Source organism: Myodes glareolus, chromosome 15, assembly GCF_982192425.1.
Source record: "Myodes glareolus chromosome 15, mMyoGla1.1, whole genome shotgun sequence".
NCBI classification, from domain to species: Eukaryota; Metazoa; Chordata; class Mammalia; order Rodentia; family Cricetidae; genus Myodes; species Myodes glareolus.
Window position 1 is genome coordinate 18,520,739 of NC_142040.1, and position 27,109 is coordinate 18,547,847.

General features: G+C 43.4%; 1 protein-coding gene and 1 long non-coding RNA gene across 3 annotated transcripts in view; one reads left to right on the top strand and one right to left on the bottom strand.

Annotated features, from left to right (window-relative positions):
* The window catches only part of Atg10 (autophagy related 10), a 277,766-nt gene extending 272,830 nt beyond the window's left edge, over positions 1-4,936 (bottom strand). Inside the window, exon 1 of one of the 2 annotated variants that reach the window (XM_085676874.2) lies at positions 4,857-4,936. The gene's annotated coding sequence lies outside the window, so the exon portion shown is untranslated. The remainder of the gene's footprint in view (positions 1-4,856) is intronic. The other variant, XM_085676875.2, reaches the window with a different exon arrangement.
* LOC146891663 (uncharacterized) lies at positions 4,882-10,866 on the top strand. The gene is made up of 2 exons (XR_014997129.2): positions 4,882-5,077; positions 7,367-10,866. It is a non-coding gene; the product is annotated as an uncharacterized LOC146891663 (long non-coding RNA).
* Positions 10,867-27,109: the final 16,243 nt, after the last annotated feature.

Sequence of the window (27,109 nt, forward strand, 5' to 3'; positions counted from 1 at the left end):
ATATTTTCACGGACCTTTGCAACAGGAAGTCCCAGGAGGAAACAGGAAGCTCTTCACTTTCCTCCATTCTACACTTCCTTAAAGGAACCGTACTAAGTCACCTTGCCCACTCTCTCACTACTGTAACGTGCATGGCCAGAGGAGAATAGTGCACTGGACTTTGACAGAAAGCCAGCAGTGGGGTGCAGAGGAGCCAGATTAGCCCCTCAGTCTTACCATCGTCTTCCCCAAACCCCTACATTTATAAGCTGTAAATGAAACAAAAATTCCCCCAGTTACAGGCAGAACAGAGAGGAAAGAACTGGGCAGCCTCTCCAGAACACAGAAGAGATGCATGTACCCTCCTTAACCGTAGTGGTACCCACCCACCTGCTCTCCAGCTCAACGGTGAAAGGAAGAATCCGCAATGATATACTTATAGGGAGGGAGATGAAGGGACACCTGCTTACCGAGTCAGAAACACCAACCCACACAGTCCCTCTTCTGCCAGTCACTAATATCAACATGGGGCCAATAAGAAGCTCCGGAATGAGAAAAGTGGCATCTGTCCACAAAGCTGAAGAGGTCAGCATAGTGACGAATCTGTAACCTGGGTGCTTGAGAAGCCGAGCACGAGGACTGCTAGTTTCAGCCACCCAAAGGTTCAGAGTAAGACCCTGTCCAAAAAAAAAAAAAAATAGCCAGGCTGTGGTGGTACTCGCTTTAATCCCAGCACTTGGGAGGCAGAGGCAGGCGGATCTCAGTGAGTCTGAAGGCTGAGGCCAGTCTGATCTACAGAGCAAGTTCCAGGACAGCCAGAACTGTTCCACAGAGAAACTCTGTCTCAAAAAAAAAAAATAGTACTAAGACTGAAGAGGAAAGGCTTCTCTCTATAACGGCTGGAAAACAGGAAAAATTATTTACTCTACACTACTAATTTAAAAAGAAAGCAAAGCACCTAAAACCAAGATAAAAAGAAGGAAAAATGGTCAAAATTTAAAAGTAAACTGGGACCCAGGTACGGTGGCAAACACATATAATCCCAGCAGCAGGAAAATTGAAGTAGGAAGAAGACAGGCAGATTAAGGCCAGCCTGGGCTACGTAACAAATACCAGGCCAGGATAGCACACAAGACCCCAGTCTGAGAATCAGAAAAGAAAAGGAAAAGGGGGAGAGGGTGGTAGGGAAGGAACTTCAAATATAAAAGACCAAAAACTTAAAGTCTACATTATAGACAAGAAAGAGAAGTATAAAAATTTGAACAGGGAATCAAGTTAGTATTTTAGTACATACTCTTGAAATTTTTTCCCAAAACGGAGAAGATCAAAATGAAAATAATGCCAACTGATTAAGAGACGCGACAAAGAACACAGATGCAACCTACACGCCTCACCTAGAAGGTGTCCGTCAGTCACAGGTCAACATCAGGAGAACCAGAGCTTTTCGTCCTCTCTGTGACCACGCCCTGCACACCCCACACTACTCTCCACGTCTAAGTGCTAGATGGTCAGTTGCCGGACATGGAAACCTCAAAGAACCTTTAGGAGACAAAAGATTCCACTGGGCAACTTCAGAATGCAAGCAGTCCGGGGCTCTACCATAGAGGAGCAAGGCAAAGGCTTTTCCTGAGAGAATACAGAACAAGACAAAGGAGGATCTAAAGGCTGTAAGGGAAGTAATGGCTTTCCTCGGGTCATTCCAGTGGAAATTCCTTAGTTAGAGGTCAGCCACTAGTGAGAGCTGACATTTTGCTTTCCTTGAACAAGACGGTTTCCACTGAGTTGAGTTTTGTTTGCTGATGTGGGAACCCATAGTGAAGGCACATGGGAAGCTGTGCTTTTACACAGCAGGGGTACGTTTCCTTCTCTCCTTTGACCATCATGAAGCTCAGAACTTCGTCTGAGACTACCTTTAGTGATCACAGAGAAATGGGGGAAAAATGTGCACCCTTGCAAAGCCTGTATTTCAGTGTGATTCATCCTGATGTCATCTTCTAGCTGAGCTTCATCTCTTCATGACCATGATTTATCTGTTATTTTATCATTTATGGGTTATAAGTCGCCTCAAATACTTCTGGGACGGACAGAATTCAAATTTCAAATTATAACCAACCCAGATAAAATGGCTAATAGAAAAGAAACCAGATAACAAGACAGGGAGAAAAAGAAAAACATACTGAGCCCTCAGTGCCATCCTGAGAGATGTGAGACTTTTAAGATGTATAAATCGTGGCTTTGCTTTCAATAGTCGGTAATCAACTTTCTAGGAAAATTTTCAAGCTGCAAAGAACATTAATGCAATACAATAAAATCAATAATAAATTATACATTGTTGCTTAAGGAATTAGTATGGGTTAATGTAATAATTAAAATAGCATTATTAAGCCTTTCCTATGCATCGAAAAATCACAGTAACTAAAATCCTCACAGCATCTCTATGAGTTATCTTAGTATGATTTTCTCTATAGATGGGAAAATTGGCCTACAAGATCTTGTTATAGCTGTTAAAGGTACTAACTCAGCCCAAAACTTCCAAACATTACAGCCTATGCTCTAGAGGAAATGAGACTTCAACTAGTCCTGGAATTAGGAAACGAAACCAACTGGTATCATTGAGTTAGTGATGGCAGCGGGGGGCGGGTAATGACCCTAGGAATAGGTTGAAATGACCCAGAGCGGACAAGTAAATAGTCTGACTAGACTGTCGATTGAGGACTACAGGAAAATCTGGGGAACAGGAAGCAAGCAGTTTACAAAGAGCCTTAAAACTCAAAAGGCTCCATTTAAAACAGCGAGCAATAGCAAACACTGTAAGGCTCCAGAGCACAAAGCTATTCCTGGGAAGATAATACACAAATACACAATGCTATGAAATAACCCTAACTTGAAAGGCAAACTCTTAGTGATTATTCTTCTTGGCCCCTATAGGCCAGTGAGCATTTGATGTACCAAGCATAGCAGAGGGAACTCTACTTCCGCAGAAGGCTGCCCTCAGGTGGAGCATATTTTCAGTTGCCCTACTTTCTAAGTGTCTTATAGCCTGTTTGGCCCATAAAGACGTTCATTTTCAATATACCATCACCAAAGAACCTCTACATCTCTGTCTTTTGGATGTTGATTATACTTGTGATTCGAACATAACCTCTGAGGTCCAAAGCACATCTTGAGGCTTCAAAGATATAATATTCACATCAATCCCAGTCCAAAACTATCTACTTACGGAAGCTTTACTGTTTTTCCTAAAAGGATGCTTGTGTTTCTCAAAAGTTTACTGAACTTTAAGAAGTACTGCCAAGATGCAACTAGTTTTGGGCACAGTAGTACATGCCTACAATCTAAGCACTTCAGAGACAGGCAAGAAGACAGTGAGGTCCACACTAGAGTGGACTCCAAAAGACCCTGTCTCAAACATAAAAAAGGTGTGGGGGTGGGGTGTCACGGTTGGCAGAGTGATTGCCTAGCTTGCACACAGGCCTGAGTTCAATTCCCAGCACCACACACACTGGGTATCTGTGACGGGCGCACACCAACACTTAGGAAGGAGACAGGAGGATCAGTTCAAGGCCAGCCCCAGCTGCACAAGCAGCACAAGGCTCGTGCAGTCTACAAAAGTGAGAAAGGGGAAGATACAATTATCTAATGTCATTTTCTTACGTACCCCACCAGGTAGAGCATGATCTTTAATATTATCCTAATCTTGTAGCATCCCATATTCAAATGAATCGAGCTGAAAACTATTCCCACTAGTTTCTTCCATTAAAATATAAATAGCAATGTTCTGCTTGCTTTTGCTCATCGAGACAGGACCTGGCTGTATGTAGGACAGGCTAGCTTCAAACTGGAGATGGTTCTGCCTCCACATATGGCATGCTAGGATGACCGTGACGGTGACCCACCAGCAAGCTCGGGTATGACGTTTTTCAAAACTATGCTCTGAGAGACCTTAACTTCCTCATTGCTCGAGTTTCTTTTTCGGCTAAGGTTTTCATTTTGTGTCTCTTTCTCCTGTCAATATCTACCTGCTGCTTTGGAAGCAATGAGGAGTAATACCTGGGAGCCTAAAATGAAATTGAGCACTGCAGAGTCTATGTTCCCTAACCCTAACAATCATAAATAGATACGCTTGCCACCACAACGGAGGCCACTATCAGATTATAATGACTCAAAGAGTAAGCTTTGGGCAAAGAATGATTGAATTTAGAAAGAGCAAGCCTACTGACAAAGTGCACTCCTAACATAAGAAAATGGGTGCAAACGCTGCGGCAAAACCTGTGACCTACGACTGCATCTGCAGCCCCAGCTCCTCTGAAGACAGGCTGAGCCCACCAGCAATTGGGAGACTCGAGGCACGATTGCTCAGAGTTCGAGGCCAGCCCGGGCAGATCCTGTCTCAAAAACATACCCACGATATTTTTTTTTCTTACGTTTGGAAGCTATTTGCACCTTGTCAGAAGCATGGACCTGCAGCAATCAGGGCTCCATTTTGATTGGGAAAGAACATGTGACCACCCCCGGGTTTTACTACCAAAATTTTCATAATTATCACTACAACTGAAAGTATGTCTTCTATAAACCAGTGAATTATCCATTTCCGACCCTCCCCTTCCCAGTTTTACAGACTGGGGCGTGAGGGGGGGCGTGTTGGCTGCAAATCCGAAGGCCCTTCAAAAGGTGGGCCTGCCGGTCGCTTCACTTCCTTTGTTTCAAGGTCACGTGAGCACATTACAAGCACAAGGTGGAAGGTCGCCAGGCGGCCCGCGCCCGCCGCCCAGGCTTTTTGTTCCGGGCCGGTCGCTCCGCAGCCCTTCTCTGGTCCCAGGAGGCGGGCGAGGGCTGCGGGCACCAGAGGCGGAGGCGCCATGGCTGTTAGTACTCACCCCGCTCGCTCGCCCTGACCGGCAGCCGGCGGCGCGCAGGGGGCGGGGCGCGGCCGGGACGGCGGAGCGGGAGGAGGAGCCCCGCCCGCGCTGCACTGAGCATGCGCAGTGGGGCCGCCCGGCGCCCGGGTGACGTCCGAGCGAGACCTTCCTGCAACCTGTGCACCCGCGTCCGTTCCCAGAACCTAATCCACTCGGGATTGTCGGTCTTGCAGCGACCGGTGAGGAAGTAGAGAAAGCAAGAATGCAGGCCGCTCGCATCCCCAAGAGCTTAAAGAGCCACACCACCCTGGTCGCTGTCACCCATTTAAAACAAGACTGGAGCAAGAAGTTAGGAATTCGAGTGCTGACAAATTGTACCATTTGTGGCACAAAAAGCACAAAATACCAATCCAAAATGAAACGGGCAATGGCAGGGACAAGGGGATGTAGGAGTCTATGGGGTCACGGGGAGAAAGCACATTTGTGCCTTTAAACAAGAGAACATTTCTTACAAAAGAAAGTAAACAGAAAAAAAATGAAAGCAAGTCGGTTTTCAAATCTCAAGACCGAGGTTTTGGTCTTGAGCAGGTTGTATAAGATTGCCATGTTAAGTAGCTAATGAATCCCTGGAACTCTTAGGAAATGTTTTTTGCAGTTTCCTTAGAGTCCATATTGTTTTGAAATAAGTTGATTTGTGCGTGTGCCTTTTAGTTGTTTCTTTTTTTTTATTGGACAGAACACAGATCAGTGATATCCTATGGCAAGAGATTGGGGAGTGAGCTAACTTTAAAAGGGCACTTAGAATTTGGAAGGATGCTAGAGTTCGCCGGTTTTATTGATGATTAAACTATTTTGTTTGTCAAAAACAGTTAAATTTTGACGTGTACAAAATAGTTTGATTTGGTTTTTTTTTTTTTTTTTGGAGGGGTTGGTTTTTTCTGTTGTCGTTGTTTGGTTGGTTAGTTTTTGTTTGGCTTTTCAATTCTGTGTAGTCCTCACTGTCCTGGAATTTTCTATATAGACCAGGCTGCCCTCAAACTCAGAACTTCAACTAACATTTTTGAGCAACTATTAATTGGTAGCCCCAATTTTTTGTTTTGTTATTTGTTTTTTGAGGCAGGGTTTTTCTGGGTGGCCTTGGCTGTCCTGGAACTTGCTCTGTAGGCCGGGCTGGCCTCAAACTCACAGAGATCTCTATTAAAGGTGTGCACCAGGTAGCCCCCAATTTAAATTATTAGTTTTCTTTTTTTTTTTAATGAGACTAGCCTGGAAGTGCAAATACTAATACAGCCACCTCTGAGTGTTAAGATTAAAAGTCTGGGACACATTAACCTGCTTCTGTTCGATGTGTTCTTTTGTTCTGAAGTATAAGAAGTTATTTGTAAGGCACAGTGGCTCGTGTTTATAACCCCAGCATCCAGTGAAGCAATGGGTGGGGGCAGGAGGAGTTCAAGGCCAACCCAGGCTGCAGAGCAAGTTCTAGAGAGCAGCCAGGGCCACACAGAAGCACTCAAAAGATAAAATAAAAAGTTATCAGAAGCTTTCCCATGCAAAAGTAAGAGTAACTAATTTACCATACGGTTATACTCGCAATTTCAGAATACTTTCCATGCCTTATACCGTGGTAGCTCAAGCCTGGCTTCTGTAGCAGAGCCAGTTTTAAATGTCATGGTTCCCCTACCAAAAACAGGGAAACAAGATGTAAGTCAAGTCCACCTCCTTGTAACCCCTTGTGCCACTGGTGGAGAAGAATGATTCTGGCTTGTCTGTGTGTTCGCACAGAGCAGGATAAAAATCCAGAGGGCACAGGTTCTTCATGATAGCATCCCTAGATTCAAGCAAGACTCCTTTTTAGTATTTATTTAATAATAGAATGAAATAATCACAAAATAAGAGGAAAAAACCCTCAAATTTATTGAATACTTACTACTACTATTCCTTATTTGCTTTTGTTTACCCCTTATCTTTTTTACCCTTTTCTTGTGTGTGCGTCTGTGTGTATGTGTGTGTGTGTGCATGTGTGTAATTTCTTGAAACAATCTTGTTCAGTATGTTTGACTGACTCATTTCAAAGCCAAGACTGGACTGAACTCATGACAGTCCTTCTGCCTTAGCCTCCGAAATACGGATAGCATAGGCATGTGCCACCCACAAGAAAACTGTCTTGAAGCAGCATGTGTATAGTGCTTACCTCACTGTGTAACAAAACAAAGCCTAGAGAGATGGGGAAAAGATCACTGTTTTCCCCCTTGTCCGAAGAGGAAGAGTGAAAATATGGAGAACAGGAAGCTTAGCAGAGTAGTGAGATTATAGTGTGATACTTTAATCCTGACTGCATGATATTACACATCTAACAAAACCCATAAAACTAAACGACACAAAGAATAAACCCAAATGTAAATTATGGACTTCTGTTAATGATGATATGTCAAAATTGGCTCATCAAGGTTGGTGAAATTCTGCCTGTGGTATGTGGAAATTCTGTGCTAACTGATCGATTTTCCGTATGCCATTTTTTTTCTCTACAGAAAGCAATCAAGTCTTTAATTAAGAAAATGATACTGCGAAGCAGGTGTGGCAGCACACACCTAATAATCACCAGACGCAGAAATCAGCAAGTGTGGCTGCAGGTGTGAATCTAGTCTGGTATGGCCGGGCAAGTGCGGGGCTCTCTGCTGTAAGCCATAGAACCAGCCACGTGTCTTTGCTGTGAAGAGACACCATGACCATACAACTGTTATGAAGGAAAACATGTACTTGAATGGCTAACATTTGAGAGGTTCTGTCCATTATCATCACGGCAGCATGCAGACATGGTGCTGGAGAAGGAGCAGAGAGTTGAGAACCAACAGGCAACAGGAAGTGGTCTGAGATACTGGGCGTGGCCTGAATATATATGAGACCGCCCCCCCCCAGCCTATCTCCACAGTGACTGACTTCCTCCAAAAAGGCTACACCTACTCCGATAAAGCCCAACAGTGCCATTCCTGTGAGCTTATGGGGGCCAACTGCATTCAGAGGACTGGAGTTTGTGGTTTTGAGGCTCTAACTCTGTTGGTTGTTGTTACTGTCTTTTGTTGTTAGACTTTTTGGTCTAGGGTGACTTGGACCTCACTATGTAGCCAGCTCACTGGTCAAAAAACGTGAGCAATCCTCCTGCCTGAGTCCCCAAAAGCTGACCTTATAGGTTGAATCACTATATTTGGGTGAAGGATCTCATTTTTGAGACTAACTTTGAATTAGGATATCACATGCCAGGAAATTCCAATTTGAACAATTTATCAGAGTATTTAGCAAACATTGTCTAGATTTTATTTTGAGGGACATGTTTCTCTTTCACGCATTTGCAGATATTTTAGAACTATAAATTATCTTTCAAATTCGTCAGAGGAAGGCGATGTCTGAAAGGTTTATTCTTATTCTTGCAACAGTCTGGTAATACCAGAGGGCTTCTTCTTCTTCTTCTTCTTCTTCTTCTTCTTCTTCTTCTTCTTCTTCTTTTTTTTTCAACTGAGATTGTTTGAAAGAGCCCTCGTTTACTTTTGGGGGGAAGGGAGTGTTAGGGAATATCTCATACTGTGACCCAGGCTGGGCTCCAAATCTCACCGATTCTTCTCTCTCATAAACTATGCGAAGTGTAGGTCAGTCCGGTCGTGCTGTGCTATCAGGGCCCTGGCTGGAATCCCTAGGTAGCTGCTGCAAGGTGTCCTCCCTCCATTTCCCATCCAGGAGGAGATGGAGGAGAGTGCAGTAAGACAAGGCTGGTTTGGACGTCCCAGGGCACATTGTTACATTTAGAAGGGCTTGTTGCTCGTGTTCAATAATGATCTGTTTTCTTTAATATGTACACCATATTACCCTGAGTAGGAATTAATTGTGATTACAGGAATGAATGATGTATTGATACTGGTGTGATATAAGGATGTGCAGTAAGAGACATTCAGCCTGCAGTCTGAGAATCCTTTGTGTAGATTTAAATTAGAACAAATCAAGCGTTGAACTGAGGCAATGCTTCCCTTTGAGCCACCTCAAAATAAATGACAGTGATAAGGCACTTGCCCCTTCCTGTGCATCATGCCATAAGATCTCCAGCCTGGAGTCAAGACGGTGTGTGGAAAACTTCATTCTCATCATATATTTGATGTGTAATTTGGGGCAATCACCGTATCTGAACCTTGGGATGTGTATTTCTATAAAATGAAAGTAGTGATTGTCATAGGTTTCTTATTGTTAGGATGAAACACCATGACCAAAAGCAAATTGGAAAGGTTTTATTTGGCTTACACTTGTACAATGTAGTCCTTTATTGAAGGAAGTTGGCACGGGAACTCAAGCAGAGCAGAAACCTGGAGACAGGAGCTGATGCAGAGGCCATGGAGGGGTACTGTTTACTGTCTTTGTCAACATGGCTTGCTCGGTTTGCTTTCTTTTAGAACCCAGACCAGCAGCCCAGGAATGGCACCACCCACAATGTGCAGCACCCTCCTCCATCAATATCTAATTAAGAAAATGCCTACAGACTTGCCTACAGTTAGATCTTGTGGAGGCATCTTCTCAACCAAGGTTTCTTCTCAAATGACCCCAACTTGTGTCAAGTTGATGTAAAAACCAGTTGGCACAGCAATAATTTCATCTCTGCGGGGTTGTAGAGACCACAAAGTACATATTTTCAAATTTATGAATACTAGTGATGGGATAACACAGTCATGTAATTATTGTGTTTCCCCTCCTCCCTTTTCTATTTCCCTTCTCTTCCTTTCCCTACCTCCATTCCCCCCTGCCCTCCTGTTCCCTTCCATCCCCTTTCCCTCTTCCCCTCTCCTCCCCTTCCCACAGTGACTCACCCTATATCCCAGACAGGCCTTGAACTTGAGATAACCCTGGCTGCCTATAGATAGGGAGGCGGTGGACCACCTTCCTTCTGCTATATTTTGCTATTTTAGTTAAAAAGACACAGTATCTATATGATATTTTTATTATAAAATAAAGAATGCTGGCTATAATTTTTTTAAAGATTATAATTGATTCTGATTTTACATGGGTACAAATAATTTTAATCTTATTTAATTTTTATTTGGGGAAAGCTGGTTTCTTACACTGCAAAGACCACAGTGGGTCTGACAGTAACAGAAGAACCACCTGCCTATAACTTTAGCTTCATTGACTCTATCTTCAGCATGAAGGGGATTTTTATCTGACTGTGAATTGTATTCTTTTGTTTTGTAAGGGGAAGGACAGTTCAGAGATAGAGGTCCACTTTACAGGAAGGAAAGACAGCATTTAGTCCTGTAACTAATGGTCAAGGTAGATACAGTGGCTCACAGCAGCAATCACAACACACAGAAAGCTAAGGCCAGAGATTATGGTAAGTTTGAGGCTCGTGTGTTTTATGAATATCTGAACAACCGGGGCTACTTAGAAAGGCTGTGTCTCAATAACAACCCCCAACCCAAACTTAAAGATTATGTAATAACCAGTGAACTATAACAATGAGACATCCCAAATGCAAGGTATCCTACTTGCTGCAACCAGGAATTGGCCATGGAGAATATTCCAGTTTGGGTCAGACTTCACCAAGTGTAGACACAGACTAACCACCAGGCATAATGAATAATGTCGTCGAAGAAAGGGGACACTGTGGAAGTTGTCCGATCCCAGTGTAAATACATGGACGGTTAGAAGGCTGAGAGTGGAGTAAAGCTGACCACAGGAGGAGGGTTGTTCTTTTATATGATGTTTGACGGTTCTCTGCCGTGAAGCCTTTAATTATTTACCCTGGTGTATGTGATAAAGAGAAGGCAAAGTGCGTTGCCATATAAACTTGTCTCTGATGTTTGCTCAATATACAGAGCACACACCCAGTGTCTCAGAGTCAGATATTCATCTCGTCATTGAGGAAATGCTGGGGTTTAACTTGGCTGGTTGCTCAGGGTATCCTGGTGCAAATGCTTTACGGGATGATGCAGCAGCAGTGGATGAAATTCAGCATTGAAAAGACCAATAAAGAACTGCAATGCTTTCCAAGCTATTTATGAATTGCACTTGTCTCTACAAAGCCATTTAGCCTGAGGTTACTGGCAGATGTGAAGCTTGGCCTAAAGATTCTACCAATTTAAAGCATCCTTGGATCCAGCCCGGCAGACTGGGAAGTGGTCAGCTGCTGAGTGGTAGAGGACATAGCCCTGGAACCAGGACATCAGTCAGTAAGACCATGAATGCGAGCAGTAACCTTGTCACATTGCTGTATCATTCCAGTAAATGCTTTTGCTCAGTAGAATGTGGGTTATTCTCATTTCTTCAGCTTTCAAAAAAAAATATAATTAAAACGATTTGGACTGAAATATCCAAAAGAAGATATTCAATAGGCAGTTTGGCGTTTAGAGCCCATGAAAGAATTCAGGCTAAAAATATGTGCAGTGGACTGGTGTTATCGCTTATGCTTACTTATATTAGCTATACGATATGCATTTGGCAAGGGGAAAAGCCCAATAACATATTTTTCTTGTAGCATGGTCCCCACGTGCAAGCCAACAACTTCATCTGGCGTTCAACTAAAGCAACAACCTTCTGTTCCAATCGCAGAGAAAGACTGGCTGTGCAGGACCTCTTGATTGATGGTGTATATATCCAAGATGGCGTACGGTGCATTGCAGGGAATGTTAAAGATTTCAAGGGATAATTTTAACTTGTTCTATTTTTGCCTTTCATGCTGACTTTAAATCCTAACCCCCTAAGAACAAGTTGAGACTATATTTGAGTGTCACTGATATATAGATGGCTGCAGTTATGGTCACAGAAGGCTCTTTTTAAGGGAATGGGCATCTAGTAAGAGAAATAGAGATGCGGGATGGAATCCTAAGAAATACCAATAAATAAAAAGCAGGCAAGAAATCCCACAAGGGTTCTAAGAGGATTAGGAGGGGGCAAAGAAATATTATTATTATAACCCAAGAATAGAGTTTCCAAAAAGCAGTCAACAATATATATTTAAATATGTGTGTGTGTGTGTGTGTGTGTGTGTGTGTGTGTGTGTGTACATACAAAAGAATCAGGGAGTTAAACACTGAAAAACAACCACTAGCTTTGGGAATTAAAACAACAAAAAAGGTAACCTTAGCAAAAACACTTTGAATGTTAAGGTGATGAGCTGAGTTCATTTTACATGGGTGGTTAAGTGGATAGGTCTTTTAGAAATTAAGGAAAGTTTGGGGATTAGGGATAGAGAGTGCTTGCAGAGCATGCGTGAAGTCCTGGGCTCAGTCTCAGCACTCCATGAACAAGATATGGTGTGGTGCATCCCTACTATCCTAGCAATCTCTCGCTCCACAACAGGAGTGCATAAGGCCCTGTTTTTAAAATTCCTTTCATTCACTCTCAAAAATGCAAATGGTACAGAAATGTCATAGTGACTTCAAGCTCACTATGGAGAAGGGGGGGGGGGGATAGAAAGGCAGACAGTGTAGAGAAAGACCCAGAAAAAGGCATTTCACATCTTAAGTGGGTATGACTGGATTCAGTTATAGGACAAGCACAAGAACCAAAAAGAAAGAGAAAATAATTTAGACAACAAAACCCTAAAGAGACAGAAGTTGAATGCTAATTCACATAACTTCAAGAAGGACAGAGGAAAAAGACAGCATTGGGAGCGGAAGCAGATGTTTGTACTGTAAAGGGAAGGAGGGCTTGAGCACACTTCCTTTCTGATCGCCTTTATTTTCTCTATAAAAAAGAAACAGATGGGGTTGGAGAGATGGCTTAGAGGTTAAGAGCATTGCCTGCTCTTCCAAAGGTCCTGAGTTCAATTCCCAGCAACCACATAGTGGTTCACAACCATCTGTAATGGGGTCTGGTGCCCTCTTCTGGCCTGCAGGCATTCACACAGACAGAATATTGTATACAAAGTAAATAAATAAATATTTAAAAAAAAAGAAACAGAGTCCTTTTCTAGAACTGAATATAATTTGAACGCGGTAAGTCTGGATTCCCGCATTTATGGGATTTCTGATTCCTGTGCTTTTTGTGATTTTTCTTTCTAAATCGATGCAACTCGCAACTGATTGTGAGGTTGAGCAAAAGAGTATCAAGGGCAGGTGAATGGATACATCCAGAAGATAACTCCAGGCCTGTGAAGCACTGAAAAGGTCAGGGGTTAGAGGTCATTGGTGGGAGAGCAGCAGAAGTGGGACTTATGGGTCTGAACTGTATGGTAAGGGCCAGAGTGAGAGAGAACTGGCACTCGTGAAAGAGAGAAGAGTCAAGGGATAGAGGGAGGCCGTTGGAAAGGTATGGGGGGGGTGCAGTAGAAGTGAGGAGGAGAGAAAATCCCAGCGGAGAAGACAGGCATGTGAAGTTAGAAGGACGTCAGTTAGAATGAGGCAGGCACAGAACCCTTGATGTCAATCCAGGTGGGTTGCTGCTACAGAGTGGAAATGAAGGTCATGAGATTGCATAGACGCCGAGCCGAGACTAAAGTCCTGGATTTGAGATGACTGCCAGAGGCGGGCTGCAAAGATATTAAGTCTGGTGAGTGTGGGGATTCGCTGGAAAGGCGGCAACGAGGAGGCTAGAAAGCGGGATAGGTGGGCTGGGAATGGCCTCCCTGGTCAATGAGAAATTTGCTTTGTACCAGATAAAATGGTCTGGAGTTTGCATGTTGGACTTAGGAGAATGCTAGGGATACATCTAGGTCCTGGGGAAGGTGAAAGTAAAAACTCAAGGGGCTGTGTCTCCAGTAGGCATGCCATAGAGTCTTCAACCCCTTAGGAAATGGAAAGCATTGGACTGATTAACAACCAGGCATTCTTTTTGTAAACTCGTCAAAAATGTAGTATTTGCCAGGGAAACTGTGCTAAGTATTAGAAATACAGCAACAAACAGGCAGGCAGGCATTACCCTTCTTTCATGGAAGTAAGAATCCATGGTAAATAAGACACCAAACAAACAACTATTAAAGATGAAACAGGGCCAGTGATCAGGCTCAGTGAGCAAAAGGCATTTACTGCCAAGTCTGATGACCCGAGATCTATCCCTTGTCCCACACAGTGGAAGAGCCATTCCTCTGACCTGCATGTGCAAACCATGATACACCCATGCACCACCACTGGTAAATAAATAGATCTAGTTAAAAAATAAATAGCCCCACCCGGTTCTTTTCCACGTTGTGGGTTGAATCCAGGGTCACACACGTACAAAACTCATGTTCAATCTCCCCTTCACCACATTTGGTTTTCATGAGACTGGAACTGATTGCATCTGCATGGCTGGCCTCGAACTTTTGATCCACCTGTTAAGATTCAAAGAATTGTCACTATGCCTATCCAAAAAAAGAAAGGAAGGAAGGAAGGAAGGAAGGAAGGAAGGAAGGAAGGAAGGAAGGAAGGAAGGAGAGAGAGAGAGAGAGAGAGAGAGAAAGAAAGAAAGAAAAGATAGGAAAAAGGTTTGAGCCTAAGCATATTATGAGCCCCTGAAGAGTTGGTTGTTCGAATGTTGTGGAATAATCCTTCTGTACACTGTATGAATATATGTCATCGCTATGATTGGTATAATAAACAAGTTGACTGGCCAATAGCTGAACACACACGGTCTAGCAGGCACAGACGCTGATAATGTGGGTAAGCTTTCCCGTGCCTTTGAAAGTCACTAGTAGAGCTGTTTCTAAGAGTAAACGCCAGTTTATTGTATCTTTAGAAGTTATTTACATTGTAGCAAGGCAGAGAATCCATTGATATGGAAATCAGTTAAGAAGACTTTAATAGCTAAACAACCACAGAGCTATAGAGTGTCATTTTACAACATAATACCTGAGAACCACATAAAAGGTAAATGTACATTTTCCATGTAGACAAGGTGGAAATTTTCCTGGATGTTATTCAGAAGCATTTATACACTGCTATTGCTTCCTGCAGGTCCATGCCAAAGTGTGTGTGTGTAGGTCAAAAGACAAACGGACTTTGGTACCTGCTTTTCACCTTGTTTTGTGCTGGCCGGACAGTGACCTTCCAGGGACTCCCTCTGCTTCCAACTCCCTTCTCACTGTAAGAACCCTGGCAGATAGACACGATCACCTCTGGTTTTATTATTCGGGTGCTGGATATTTGAACTCGGGTCCTCAGGCTTGCAGAGTAAGTGCTCCACCCACGGGGCCATCTCCTTAGCCCCGTATTGTCACTCCAAAGATCAGATGAGCAGGACACTGAAAAGAGCGACAGGTGAGTTATGGGTAGATAATAATGTAATAATCACGTGTAATTACATGGAACATCTTTATTCCTTCGACATTTTGGAAGTTTCATTCGATAACTTTATTTTCAATTAATATCAATTAATTTTAGCGATAAACATTTGAACATTTCGATCCACTTTGAGACTCTTTTTGCATTGCTCCATCAGCAAATACAATGACATCTATACTTTCCTATTTTAAAAAAAAGTCAACCATAGGCTGGTAAGGTAGTTCAGTGGTTACTGATGCTTGCTGCGAAGACTGACCACCGGATTTTGATTTCCTAGACATGCACAGTGGAAGAAAGAACCAGCTCCTGGAAGTCCTCCTCTGGCGTCCACACTAAGCCATTGCATGAGTGTTGCAACTGCCCCTCCCCGCCGCTGCCACCAATAAATACACACATGGAATTTAAAAAGTGAGTTGGGCATCGTGGTGCATGCCTTTATTTCAGCACTCGGAAATGGAGGCAGGTGGATCTCTCCTAGTGTGAGGCCAACCTGATCAATACAGAGAGTTCAGACAGCCAGGGCTATATACTGAGACCCTGTCTCAAACAGACCAACAACAAAAATGCATAAAAATTGTATCATGGAATTAAGTGTGAGCTAATAATATTATCAGAAACAAGTCATTTCACAAATAAATATAATAAAAATTATGGTGTATGAAAATTGCAGGGAAAGCAATATTTGCTGCCAATACGCTTTTTTGAGAAAGGGTCTCATGTATTGCAGGCTGGTCTAACACTTGCTGTGTGGCTCAGGTTGGTCTGAAACTACTGGTCTTCCTGCTTCTTCCTCCCAAGTGCTGGGATTACAAGTATGCACCATCAAACCCAGCAAATTTTTAAATATGTGACTCTAACATGCTATAGAAGAGAAAGAAAAATAACAATAAATCCCAAAAGGAAAGAAACAAAGGGAGACGAAAGAAGACAAAGTAACAGAAACTGTGGGCATGTACCCTGCTCTAGAGTACAGGCCTGTTTGAGCCTCAAATCCTGCACCAACAGGGCCTGTTAGCCTTCTTAGCAGAGCTTCACATGAGGCTTGAGCATAAGCCCTCCTGGGCCTGCAAAGCCTGCGGGAGGCTTGCCACCTGAGTCTCACTGTGGATAAGGCTCAGCGAGCAAACACCAGGCTGAACCAGGGTCTGACCTCCCTTAGGAAGGATTTGGCTTAGGATATGGTTAGAGATTTCAGTCCTCTGTTTGCTTCCCCAAGAAGCACGTTATCCTGCCCAAGCGTCCACCCCAACACTCCACCCCCCACCCCTCCTCCACTGGCTTCCTGATGCTTTGCAAAGTCTTATTGTTACCATTTTCTTCTATGTTATATATTCTAGAAAACTTGAAATAAAATCGGATAAAATAGGTTTTCTAGCCTTATATGAGTAAAAAATAGGGATGCATTCCCACAGAAAAATGCATTTGTGTAAAACCCAGAACACAGAACATGACCAGCACAGAGCCATTCAACAGCTTCCCTCCTCATTCATGTGGTTCAGTGAAGGCTCAAGACTGAAATCTGATTGGCCAAGCCTAGATGTCATGTTCATGCCATGGTTGCTGAGGTTGGGGAAAGAGACTCTCTCTCTCTCTCTGATCAACTTGGCATCCAGAAAAGCATTAAGTATTTTACGACCCACCAACACTCAAATAATGAGGAATTTGCCCTCAAAGTAAGAGAACAGGTAGATTCTTAATGGACAAAGAAATGTCTAATGTCTACTTCAACCCATAGTTTGATCACTTGACATAGTCTCTGTCACTCACACTTTCTGAGAGACGCTATACTCCTTATTGTTACAGCTGCTGGTATATGATTGTTGCCCTTGAGATAAGTCTTGCTATGTCCTCCGGACTGTCTTTGAACTAGACATCCTCCTGCCTCAGTCTCTCAAATGCTGGGATTACATCATTAAGCATTCCTAGTCTTCTAAACCCTAAGCATCTAGAGTTGAGAGAATAGAAGCCAGGATTGTGTAAATGGTCATTAGATGGTGATTTGAATAAGAATGTCTCCCATAGGGTCATAGATTTGAATGTGTGGTCATTAGGGAGCAGTGCCACTTGACAGGAATTAGGAGGTGTGGCCTTGTTGGAGGAAGTGTGTCACTGGGGGTGGCTTTTGAATAGCCCAAGCCAGGTCCAGTGATTCTCTCTTTCTGCAACCTAAAACCCAGAGGTATAACTCAACTCCTCCAGTGCCATGTCTGCCTGTGTGCCACTGTGATGTAGAACTCTCAGCTCCTCTTCAGCACCATGTCTGCCTGTGTGCCACCGTGTTTTCTGCCATGCTGATAATGGACTTACCCTCTGAAACTGTAAGCCCACCCCAATGAAGTGTTTTCCTTTGTAAGAGTTGACACAGTCATAGTATCTCTTCACAGCAATACAATATTGCCTAAGACCAATGGCATTGAGAGGAGTTTAAAGACCATTCTAAAACCTAATTACTTGGATCATCTATGGGGAAAACTTCATATGTGATTGATACTTCACAACAAGTCACAGAATCATAAGCCAACTTTATCAGGTGTGTTTTCTGACAGTTGATGGATATATCATAAGACAAAGAAATCCTATGGGCATTAGCACATTTCACTACTCCCGCTACCCCTATGAATCTGTTTATCAGTAGCCAATCAGAATGTAAAGCAATTGCAATGATAGCAGGCACATGGTGAGCAAGAAAAGCAAATTTACAATAGGTCTGTTTAAACACCAATGCTTCCTGCATGACAGAGGTCCAATGTAGGCAACTTGCTGCCAAATGGCCAATGGATCCCTACACCTTTGTGATATACATTAGAAAATCTCGGAGTGTTAGCAACTGCAGACAAGGGAATGTTTACTGGACATCATTAGATCACCCTTGGAGAGAATAATTCTGTTGCCGAGCCAAACTTTCACTCGACCTCTGCCATCAAGAGGCGATTTTGCCAGCACTGGGGTGACTGGGGAAGGACATTGCCTGTTATTCTTGGAGTGAGCCATTTTCCACACCTTCAGTAGAAATCTCTTTATTTAAGGTCATTCATCTGCAGTACAAATAATATGATCTAAGCCCATTCTAGGAGATAACACCAGTGATTCCCTGACCAAGCAAAATTAGAAGAATCAATGTAGATGATGACCTCAATTCATGGTCCACAGAGGTTGTATGGGGCCAGCAGTGCCATGGGAGTATTGCTATAAGAATGTAAGTGATCAGTGGGTCACAGACCTTGAATCCCAGCACTCGGGAGGCAGAGGCAGGCGGAACTCTGTAAGTTCGAGGCAGCCTGATCTACAGAGGGAATCCCAGGACAGCTAGGGCTGTTACACAGAGAAACCCTGTCCCAGAAAACAAAACAAAAACAAGAAAAGAATGTAAGTGATCTTTTCAACAAACTCAATTATGCCCTTATCACTTAACTCTTCATGGCTGCTGGACACCTTTTGACTTGACATATCAGAACTACCTTTTTTGTTTGTTTTGCAGTAGGGAGCTAAACCACAATTGCCTAATGACATGACTTTCTGATTCTATCAAGATGATTAGTAAGCAACCATTTCTCAAAAGTAATACTAACTTGGCAAACAGCACATGGCTTACTCGAAATCCTAGGGGTCTCTTATGATTGATATCGTCATTTTCCTCACAACATCTTTGTAATTTCTCTCTGCTTGTGTTAGTAATGGTTCTCTAAAAAAATAGGATATATATACTGTTTATATATGCAGAATACCTTTAAATAAATTCTATATATACTTACATAGAAATAAAACCTGTACTGCATGTGTAAATGTATGTATATATGCACACACACACACACACACACTTTATTTGAGGAGCTCATAGTCTGTGGTCTCACTATTCCAACAATGGCTATTCCCCAGCGAATAGTCCAAGAATCCAGTAGTTGTTCGCTCTACAAGGCTAGCCGTTTCAGCTGCTCTTCAGTACACGTCCGACTCCTGAAGAAGTAGAGTCTGGTACTAGTGAAGGAGTGAACTTGTCAGAGAGAGTGAGAGCAAGCCCGCAATGAGCAAAAGCTTCCTTCTTCCTCCATGTTCTTTATATAGACTTCCACCAGAATGTGTGACCCAGATTTAAGGTGGGTGTTCCCTTCTCAAATGATCCAATCAAAAAAATCCACGCAGGTGTGCTCAGTAGCTTGGGTTTTGTTTAGTTCCAGACCTAGTCAAGGTGACAACCAAGACTGGCCGTCACCCTTACTCAGTTACTAGTTTATCTACAGAGATTTGCCTTAGTCTGTGTGTGATAAATTTCGCAACCTTTCAAGGCCCGTAGCAGATGGTTTACAAGCCATTCCAACACAGCATACTAAACTGTACCCTGAGCTGTCTTCCGAATCTAGAGCCTCATCAAGCGGTATTTCTCCTCTTGCTCTTCTTCTCACAGATAGAAGGCAGAAACTATACTATTTTTATTTTGTCTTAGACCGGTGTGGCAGGCTGCATTCTCCCTAATAGCTATGACAAAGATATACATAGTCTTTTAAAAATATGAACAGATTCACCTACCATGGAGAAGTGGGGGTGATGATCCTCCTTCCTGTTGAATCTGAATAATAGGAGAAATGAAATGTTGTGGCTTGTAAGACTGATCACAAAAGACAGTATACATTTTCCACCTAAGGACATCCATCTATAGATTTATCGCTAGACTTGATAAAACCTAGATGAAGATGGGATTACAAAGTGATCCCACACTAGCTCAGAACTGCGTATAATAAAGGATTATTTATTTAGGGGTAGACTCACAGATCACAGTCCTCTGCATGAAAAGGGAACAGAAACCAAATCCAGAAGCCAGGAGAGAGAGAGGGAGAGGGAGAGAGAGAGAGAGAGAGAGAGAGAGAGAGAGAGAGAGAGAGAGAACACGCTCTAACCTTACTTAGGCATTTATAGTGCAAGAGGCCACACCCAAGTGGGCGGGTATCTTAAAGGCTACTGGCTGAAGGAGCTCCCACAGCACCTAGGCTACACAAAGATGTCCAATATAGACAGTCTGGACAAAAAGCCAAGCTAAAAGTTCTAAAATGACTGACAGGAGACCGTCTTTGTGATGACTTTGAGTTGTACAATTTTTTTTCTTATTTTTAATTTTTTAAATTTCTTTTATTATTAAAAAATTTCTGCCTCCTCCCTACCTCCCATTTCCCTCCCCCGCCCCCACTCCCCTCTCCCTCTCTCTCCAGTCCAAAGAGCAGTCAGGGGTCCCTGCCCTGTGGGAAGTCCAAGGTCCTTCCCCACCTCCATTCAGGTCCAGGAAGGTGAGCATTCAAACAGACTAGGTTCCCACAAAGCCAGTCCATGCAGTAGGATCAAAACCCAGTGCCATTGTCCTTGGCTTCTCAGTCAGCCCTCATTGTCAGCCACATTCAGAGAGTCTGGTTTGATCACATGCACGTTCACTCCCAGTCCAGCTGGCCTTGGTGAGCTCCCATTAGATCAGCCCGCCGTAGCAGTGGGTGGACGCACCCCTCGTGATCCTGATTTCCTTGTTCATGTTCTCCCTCCTTCTGCTCCTCATTTGGGCCTTGGGAGTTCAGTACAAAAGTAGAAGCCATCCCTCAAAAATCAATATATATATATATATATATTATATATACACACACACACACACACATATATATATATGTATATATATATATATATATATATATATATATATATATAAACTGAACTATAAGAAAACTAGAGTGCTTTCTTAAATGAGAAATTGGAATGTAAGCTACACGGAGATTGCTGGGGGAGAGGAGGCATTTTCTTCAGGAGCCCGGCCACTGCTGAGTTGCCAGTACTACTGCCAACAGCCCTCATTGAACTCACTGGATCCCAAAGCAAACACGGATACAGACAGACAGATGGACATGGAAATAGAAGACCAGTTAAAAAGAGGAAGGGGTCAGCAGGATTGTGGGGAGAGCAAGAAAGGATAGCATGAGCTCAATACAACCAAAACACACTCTGTAAACACAAGCGTCCATTGCTGTGTATCATTAATATATGTTAACAAAAACTCAAAAAAAATTTCAAGACCGCCAATCCTATATGTGAAGTCCAGGGGACGGGGTCAGGTGCACTGTGCACTCTGTTTCCCGCACTGGTTTTATCTGGCCTAACACTAGCTTGAAACCATTACCAGACAAGCATCCACCATCAGCCAGAACTGGGCTCATTCTAGTATCTTCCCTTCTTTGTGCACTAGGGGGTCTTTGGAGCCAGTTAGCTTTGCAGTCTGTGGGTTGGGCAGGTTCCCTCTCATCCTTCTAAAGCATCCTAGGTGGTACCCACTGAACTGACTAAGGATGTGGATGGATTGAGAGCGTGGAAGCAACCGGAGCGCGGAAAGATGAACAGAGGACCTATCTTTGAAGACGTTTTAAGAATTAACCACCTTGCTAGAGGATGCAGCCATTGATGTCATGTATTCACAGAAACTTCAAAGTTCTTGGACTCTACAGCACTGAGTGGTAGATAGGTAGCTCCAGAGGCGTGACCCACCTTCTGACCCCTGGTTCAAAGCCTTCAAACTTGAGTTGTTCTCTGTCAAGGAGATCTGCTCCCAGGCTCCGAGGGGAGAGCCGCTTTCTCTAAGCTGTGTCTGCCTGGACCAAGCCTCCTGTCACCCTCACTCTTAGGCTTGACAGCTTCAGGCCAACCTCTCACCCTGTGACAAGTTAGAGCCAAGATCTCTGACTTTTGATTGTTTCCTGCATTCGGGCCTCGGTGTAGCTTAGGGCTAAGTGCTAGGCTCACTTGCAAGATGGCGGTCAGCCACTGTACTCCCAATCACACGGACTAATGAACTGGGATTGCTCTCCACTGCTGACTCATTCGCCAAAGAAATGACAGCTTTACAAAAACCCACAAAAGGATTGAGGCTTGTGAGGGCTGTGGGTGTCTCCAGCGTAGGATCGCTGCTGTCTGTCACTAGGACTCCTTCAGGATGGGGCTTCCACTTTTGCTCCTATTCCAACTTCTTATTTTTTTATTTTTTTGTTTTGTTCATTTGTTTGTTTGTTTCAGGACAGGGTTTCCTCTGTGTAACAGTCCTGGTTGTCCTGGAACTAGCTCTTATAGACCTGGCTGGCCTTGAACTCGCCTGCCTCTGCCTCCCAAGTGCTGGGATTAAAGGCGTGCACCACCACCACCTGGTCCAACTTCTTAATTATGAGATCAGGGCATGAAACCTCCCACAGACAAGTGAACAAGTCAAGTGAGGCCTTTTTCCAGTCTTATTTTATTTGAAAAATGAAAAAAGAAAGCCTGTTCCTGCCAGTCTACTATAGTTCACTATAGTACCAACTCCAACTGTAGAGCGTGCGTGCATGTGTGCGTGTGTGCGTGCGTGTGTGTGTGTGTGTGTGTGTGTGTGTGTGTGTGTTGCCAGGGATGGGGGGTTCCATCCCAGAGAGGGGGTTCAATCCCTTCCAATGCAGCAACTAGATCCTGTTTTGTATAAGTTGAGGGGCTTGGCAGAAGCCAGACTCCCCCCAACACTTCTACTAAATTTCCATCCTCTCGAGGTGATTCACTCACCTCTATCGTCTTTTTTCTGAGCTCCCAGATCTCACGCTTGCGAAACATCTGGACATGTGCTACAGAATCTTTCCTGTCACATCTGGATTTGCCAGATTCTAACCTCCACTTTTGAAAGTTTGTTATAGAGGGTCCTGGTGCCATAGGAGTGTTACCCCAGGTACTCAAGAAAATCCAAACCCAACTTTTGCCGTGTAATGAGTTCAAAGCCAGCTTGAGCCACTTGGCAAGACGCTGTCTCAAAGTAAAAAAAAAAAAAAAAAAAAAGTGAAAACAAGAGTTGTGGCAAATGCAGCTCATGGTAGATCTCTTGCCTGGCCTAGACAAGACTGTCTCCTCATGACCTCTTTCACAGTCTGCCCATCTCTCTTCCTCTCCCTCTCATTTCTGCCAGAGTTAACAGTGCATCTCATCTCTCAGAACCATCAATCACTTAATTAAATTCAACAAATTGTCTGGAAACCTTGGTTTGCTGATGGCTTCAAACAATTTATAGGCTGGAAATGGTAGTGCAGTCCTATAATTCCAGGGTTCAGGAGCCAAAGCACAGGGATCATGAGTTCAAGGTCAACCTGACTCCAGAGAGACCCTATGTTAAGTGAAAGAAGAATGAGAACACGATGGCCCCTAGGAATGGCTGAGGGGAAGGTTTTATTGTAGAACAGCCAGAGGCATTTGGAAGGCTCCAGACTGGACATGACCAACAGACTGGGTCATGAGAGGAGGAAGTGAGCAAGAGGGAAGAGAGGGAACGAGAAAGAAGCTGTGGTGGTTTGAACATAATTGGCCCTCATAGTCTCATAGGGAGTAGCACTATTAGGAGGTGTGACCTTGCTGGAGGAAGCGTGTCCTTGTGTGACTTTGAGGTTTCTTATGCTCAGGATACCTCCCAGAGTCTCAGGTGACTTCCTGTTACCTTCTGATCAAGATATAGCCAGCACCATGTCTGCCTCCAGGCTGCCATGCTCCCCACCATGATAATGGACTGAGCCTCTGAACTGTAAGCTACCACTACAGTTAAATGTTTTCATTTATAAGAGTTGCCATGGTCATGGTATCACTTCACAGCAATAAAAATCTTAAGACAGAAGTCGAGGCCCGAGAGGCCATGAACGAGCTAGAAGACCAAGAGCACATGACCAAAAATGGCTGGATTATATAAGAAAAAAAGGGTGGGGGATGGGAAGTCTGGCCCCAGGAGGGAAAGATTTAGAGTAAGAGGTAGGGTCAGAAGTGCTGGGAGGAGCCACAGGTTCTTAGTGAGAGCTGTCACTGGCTTCTTTGAAATCTGGCGGCAATACAACAGGTAGTAATAAAACCGGGATTTTGCAAATTATCTGGCCTTTTCGTGGTTAAATTAGGAGTAACATTCTCACAAGCCGAACCATCCCCCACCAAAGTTTGGAACTGAACGAAAAAGACAGACTATAAATGTAAAGGCATCTCAGCCACAGTAAAGTAAATATTTGTTTAAAGAACAAATATTTTGGAAAAACATGTATGTGCGTGTTTATATGCACATGCATAGATAAAGCTGTGTGTTTGTATGCATGTGTAAAATGAACCATTATGTAAAATTTACTACTTTTTTATGATGTCAGACCAAAAGTTTTGCACTTCATGTACCCTTCTCATCATCTGTTGGCCAACTCTTCCCTACCCGGACGAGACAGCAAGTTAGGTGGGGCAATAGCATTGAATACCTTCCTTCACTTAGATTTAATCACATTTACAGCGTATGGTCCCATTCCTGCCCTCCAAAGACAGGTTTGGGAGGAGCAGAAGAGCCATGCGGAGACACTAACCAGGTCAACAAACCACCAAGGGAGGCAGTGATGACTCGCTGATGGCGTTCCTGTAGAAATTGTTTTCTCTTCTCCGCTAATCCTACCTGTGGGGTAATAGTAAGGTGTGTGTTCCACAGAAGCATCACTTTTATGGGGGACGTGCTTATGATGAGCTCATGTTCCTTGCAGTGAAAAGATCAATAAAAAAGCACGTTTTTCCCCCAAAGTGATAAAGCATATAACAGCGATCTATATAAAACATAGAGCAGAAACATAAGCTTCAATCATGCAACAAAAGAATATAAAAGACTATTGATGTTGTCTTTATGTCGAAAATCACAAAGACAGACAACATAGAATCCTTGCCAACCAAGATCTGAGAGTCTATCAGAGCGACAGACATTTGAACAGACTATTGGGACGCGGGGCGAGCAAGGCCGTCCTGGAAGAACACAGCATTTGATGGAGGCCCATGGAAAGGACTCTAATCTCCAGGGTGGGGGGCAGGGTGTCAGGCGGCGGGGAGGGGGGAGCTCAGTGGAGGGTGTGAGGACATGACAACTGGAGCCGCTCTCTGAAGGATGAGTAGGTGTGAGCTTCTATCTTACAAGCATATTTTACAATCAAGAGCAATAAATCACTCCGACAGCAGTTACATTGCGCCTTTATTGAGAACGGTTCCAGTGGCACCCTTTATTTCCCCTATCATAACACTTATCATGCTGTATTGTAATTACCTGTGCTCCTGTCTATCCCGCCACCACCCCACAAGTTCTGTGTTGACAGGGCCTGTGTCAGTCTCAGTCTGAGCTGTATTCTCAGCGTCTAGCACAGGGCCTGGCAAGGGATCATCAATAAAGATTTTGCAGGAAGAAAGAATATCATGGAAAGGTTTGCAGATTGGCATTAACAGTAACTGTTGGAAAAACAGTAGCAACACTTGGTTAGGATATGGTTAAACTGTAGAGCATGTTATCTTACTTTGAATCAATAATTACCATAGTAAAGTCATAAACTTGGGTTGTGTCTCTGATCTGCTGTAAAAGCTCAGGGCACCTAGTCACTCCATAGAAAGGCAAAAAAGACTAGAAGCAACAATTCTTTATACTTCTTACAAACGGAGTATTGTTTTCAAAGCTCTTTCCTTTCCTGCTAAATTTAATGATAAGGATTTCATGTTTGATGAAGGGGGAACCTATATAAACATTTGCATTCTATGATAGAACCTATAGAAACATAAGTTGAAAGGGGAGTTAACTTCCCTGACTTCACTGGGAAGCAGTAAATGTCAGCTTGAGGCTTAGTGGTTTATGATGTGTGGAGACTTACAGTGGTCCTGTGAAAAACATCCCACTCCATAAAGGACATTGGTATTTGCAGTAAATTAAGTCCTGAATAGATGCCAGCAATGGTTCTCAAGTAGTAGGGTGCATCAGAATCACTTAAAAGGATACCATAAATTGGGGACTCCACCTTCAGGGTTTTTGATTAGTGGATCTGGGCCGAAGCCAAGCATTTTATCTCTAAGTCCCCAGGTCTGTTTGTATTGCCCCTTGGGGACCTTCCACGAGGACATCTGGGCTACAGGAACATCTTACCTTATACTAAGCCTTCTCTACCCTCTTTGCACTCTCTGTGCTAGAAATTTCCACATTTGTTTTTATGAACTTTGATATATAAGTGTCACTTAAAAACGTGGAGGAGGGACCATGGAGTGTTGTAATAAACATATATTTTTACCATGTTTCTCTTTAAGATTAAAAAATATTTTTAGAATTGTGTGTGTGTGTGTGTGTGTGTGTGTGTGTGTGTACACATGAGTACAGGTGCCTATGAGGCTCAGAAGAGGACATTAGTTCCAATGGAGTCACCTGACACAGGTATGTGGAACCAAACTCTGGTCCTCTACAAGAGCAGCAAATGTTATTAACCACTGAGTCGTCTCTCTAGCCCTTTTATTGCATTTCTTCAAGTAATAGGATAAGGCAAAATGTCAGAAATATTAGATTGTCATGATGATACTATTACAACTTGCTTTCCTTTTTCTGGCAACAGGATAGGTGAATCATCCTGACAATTCCACTGTGATGGCAATGAGATGCCTCCCTGGATAGAGATGGTTGCTTCTAAGCCTGATGGCTTGATGAGAGTCTCGAGAGCCACAAGACAGAAGAGAGAACCAGCTCCTGCAAGCTGTCCTCTGACGTTCCACACCTGCAGTGGCAATGCATGCGACTGCCCACCTCCCCAAAGATCCTTGCCAGTAGGCCACAGCCTCATGCTGATTCACAGATTAATAGAAATGGATTAATTTAAGATGTAAAATTTAGTTAATACGAAGCCGGAGCTAATAGGCCAAACAGTGTTGCAATTAATACAGATTCTGTGTGATTATTTGGTCTGAGCAGTTGGGAAGTGAGAGAGTAGTCTCTATCTACATCCTGTGTCAAATTTTTTAAACATTGTACTCTTTCATTTTTTTCTCTTCCAGATCCTACCTAAGTCTCAAGGGTTGGGATTACATGCAGGTACCACCAAGCCTGACAAGACACAGTGTTATTGCTATTTTATGATTAAAACTTGGATCCTGAAGTCACAGTGCCTTCACTGAATCCCTAACCTGCCATTAATATCTATGTGATTTTTGTGTATGTTAACTAATTCTAGCTACGGATCAGTTTCCCTATCTGTAAATTGGCAGCAT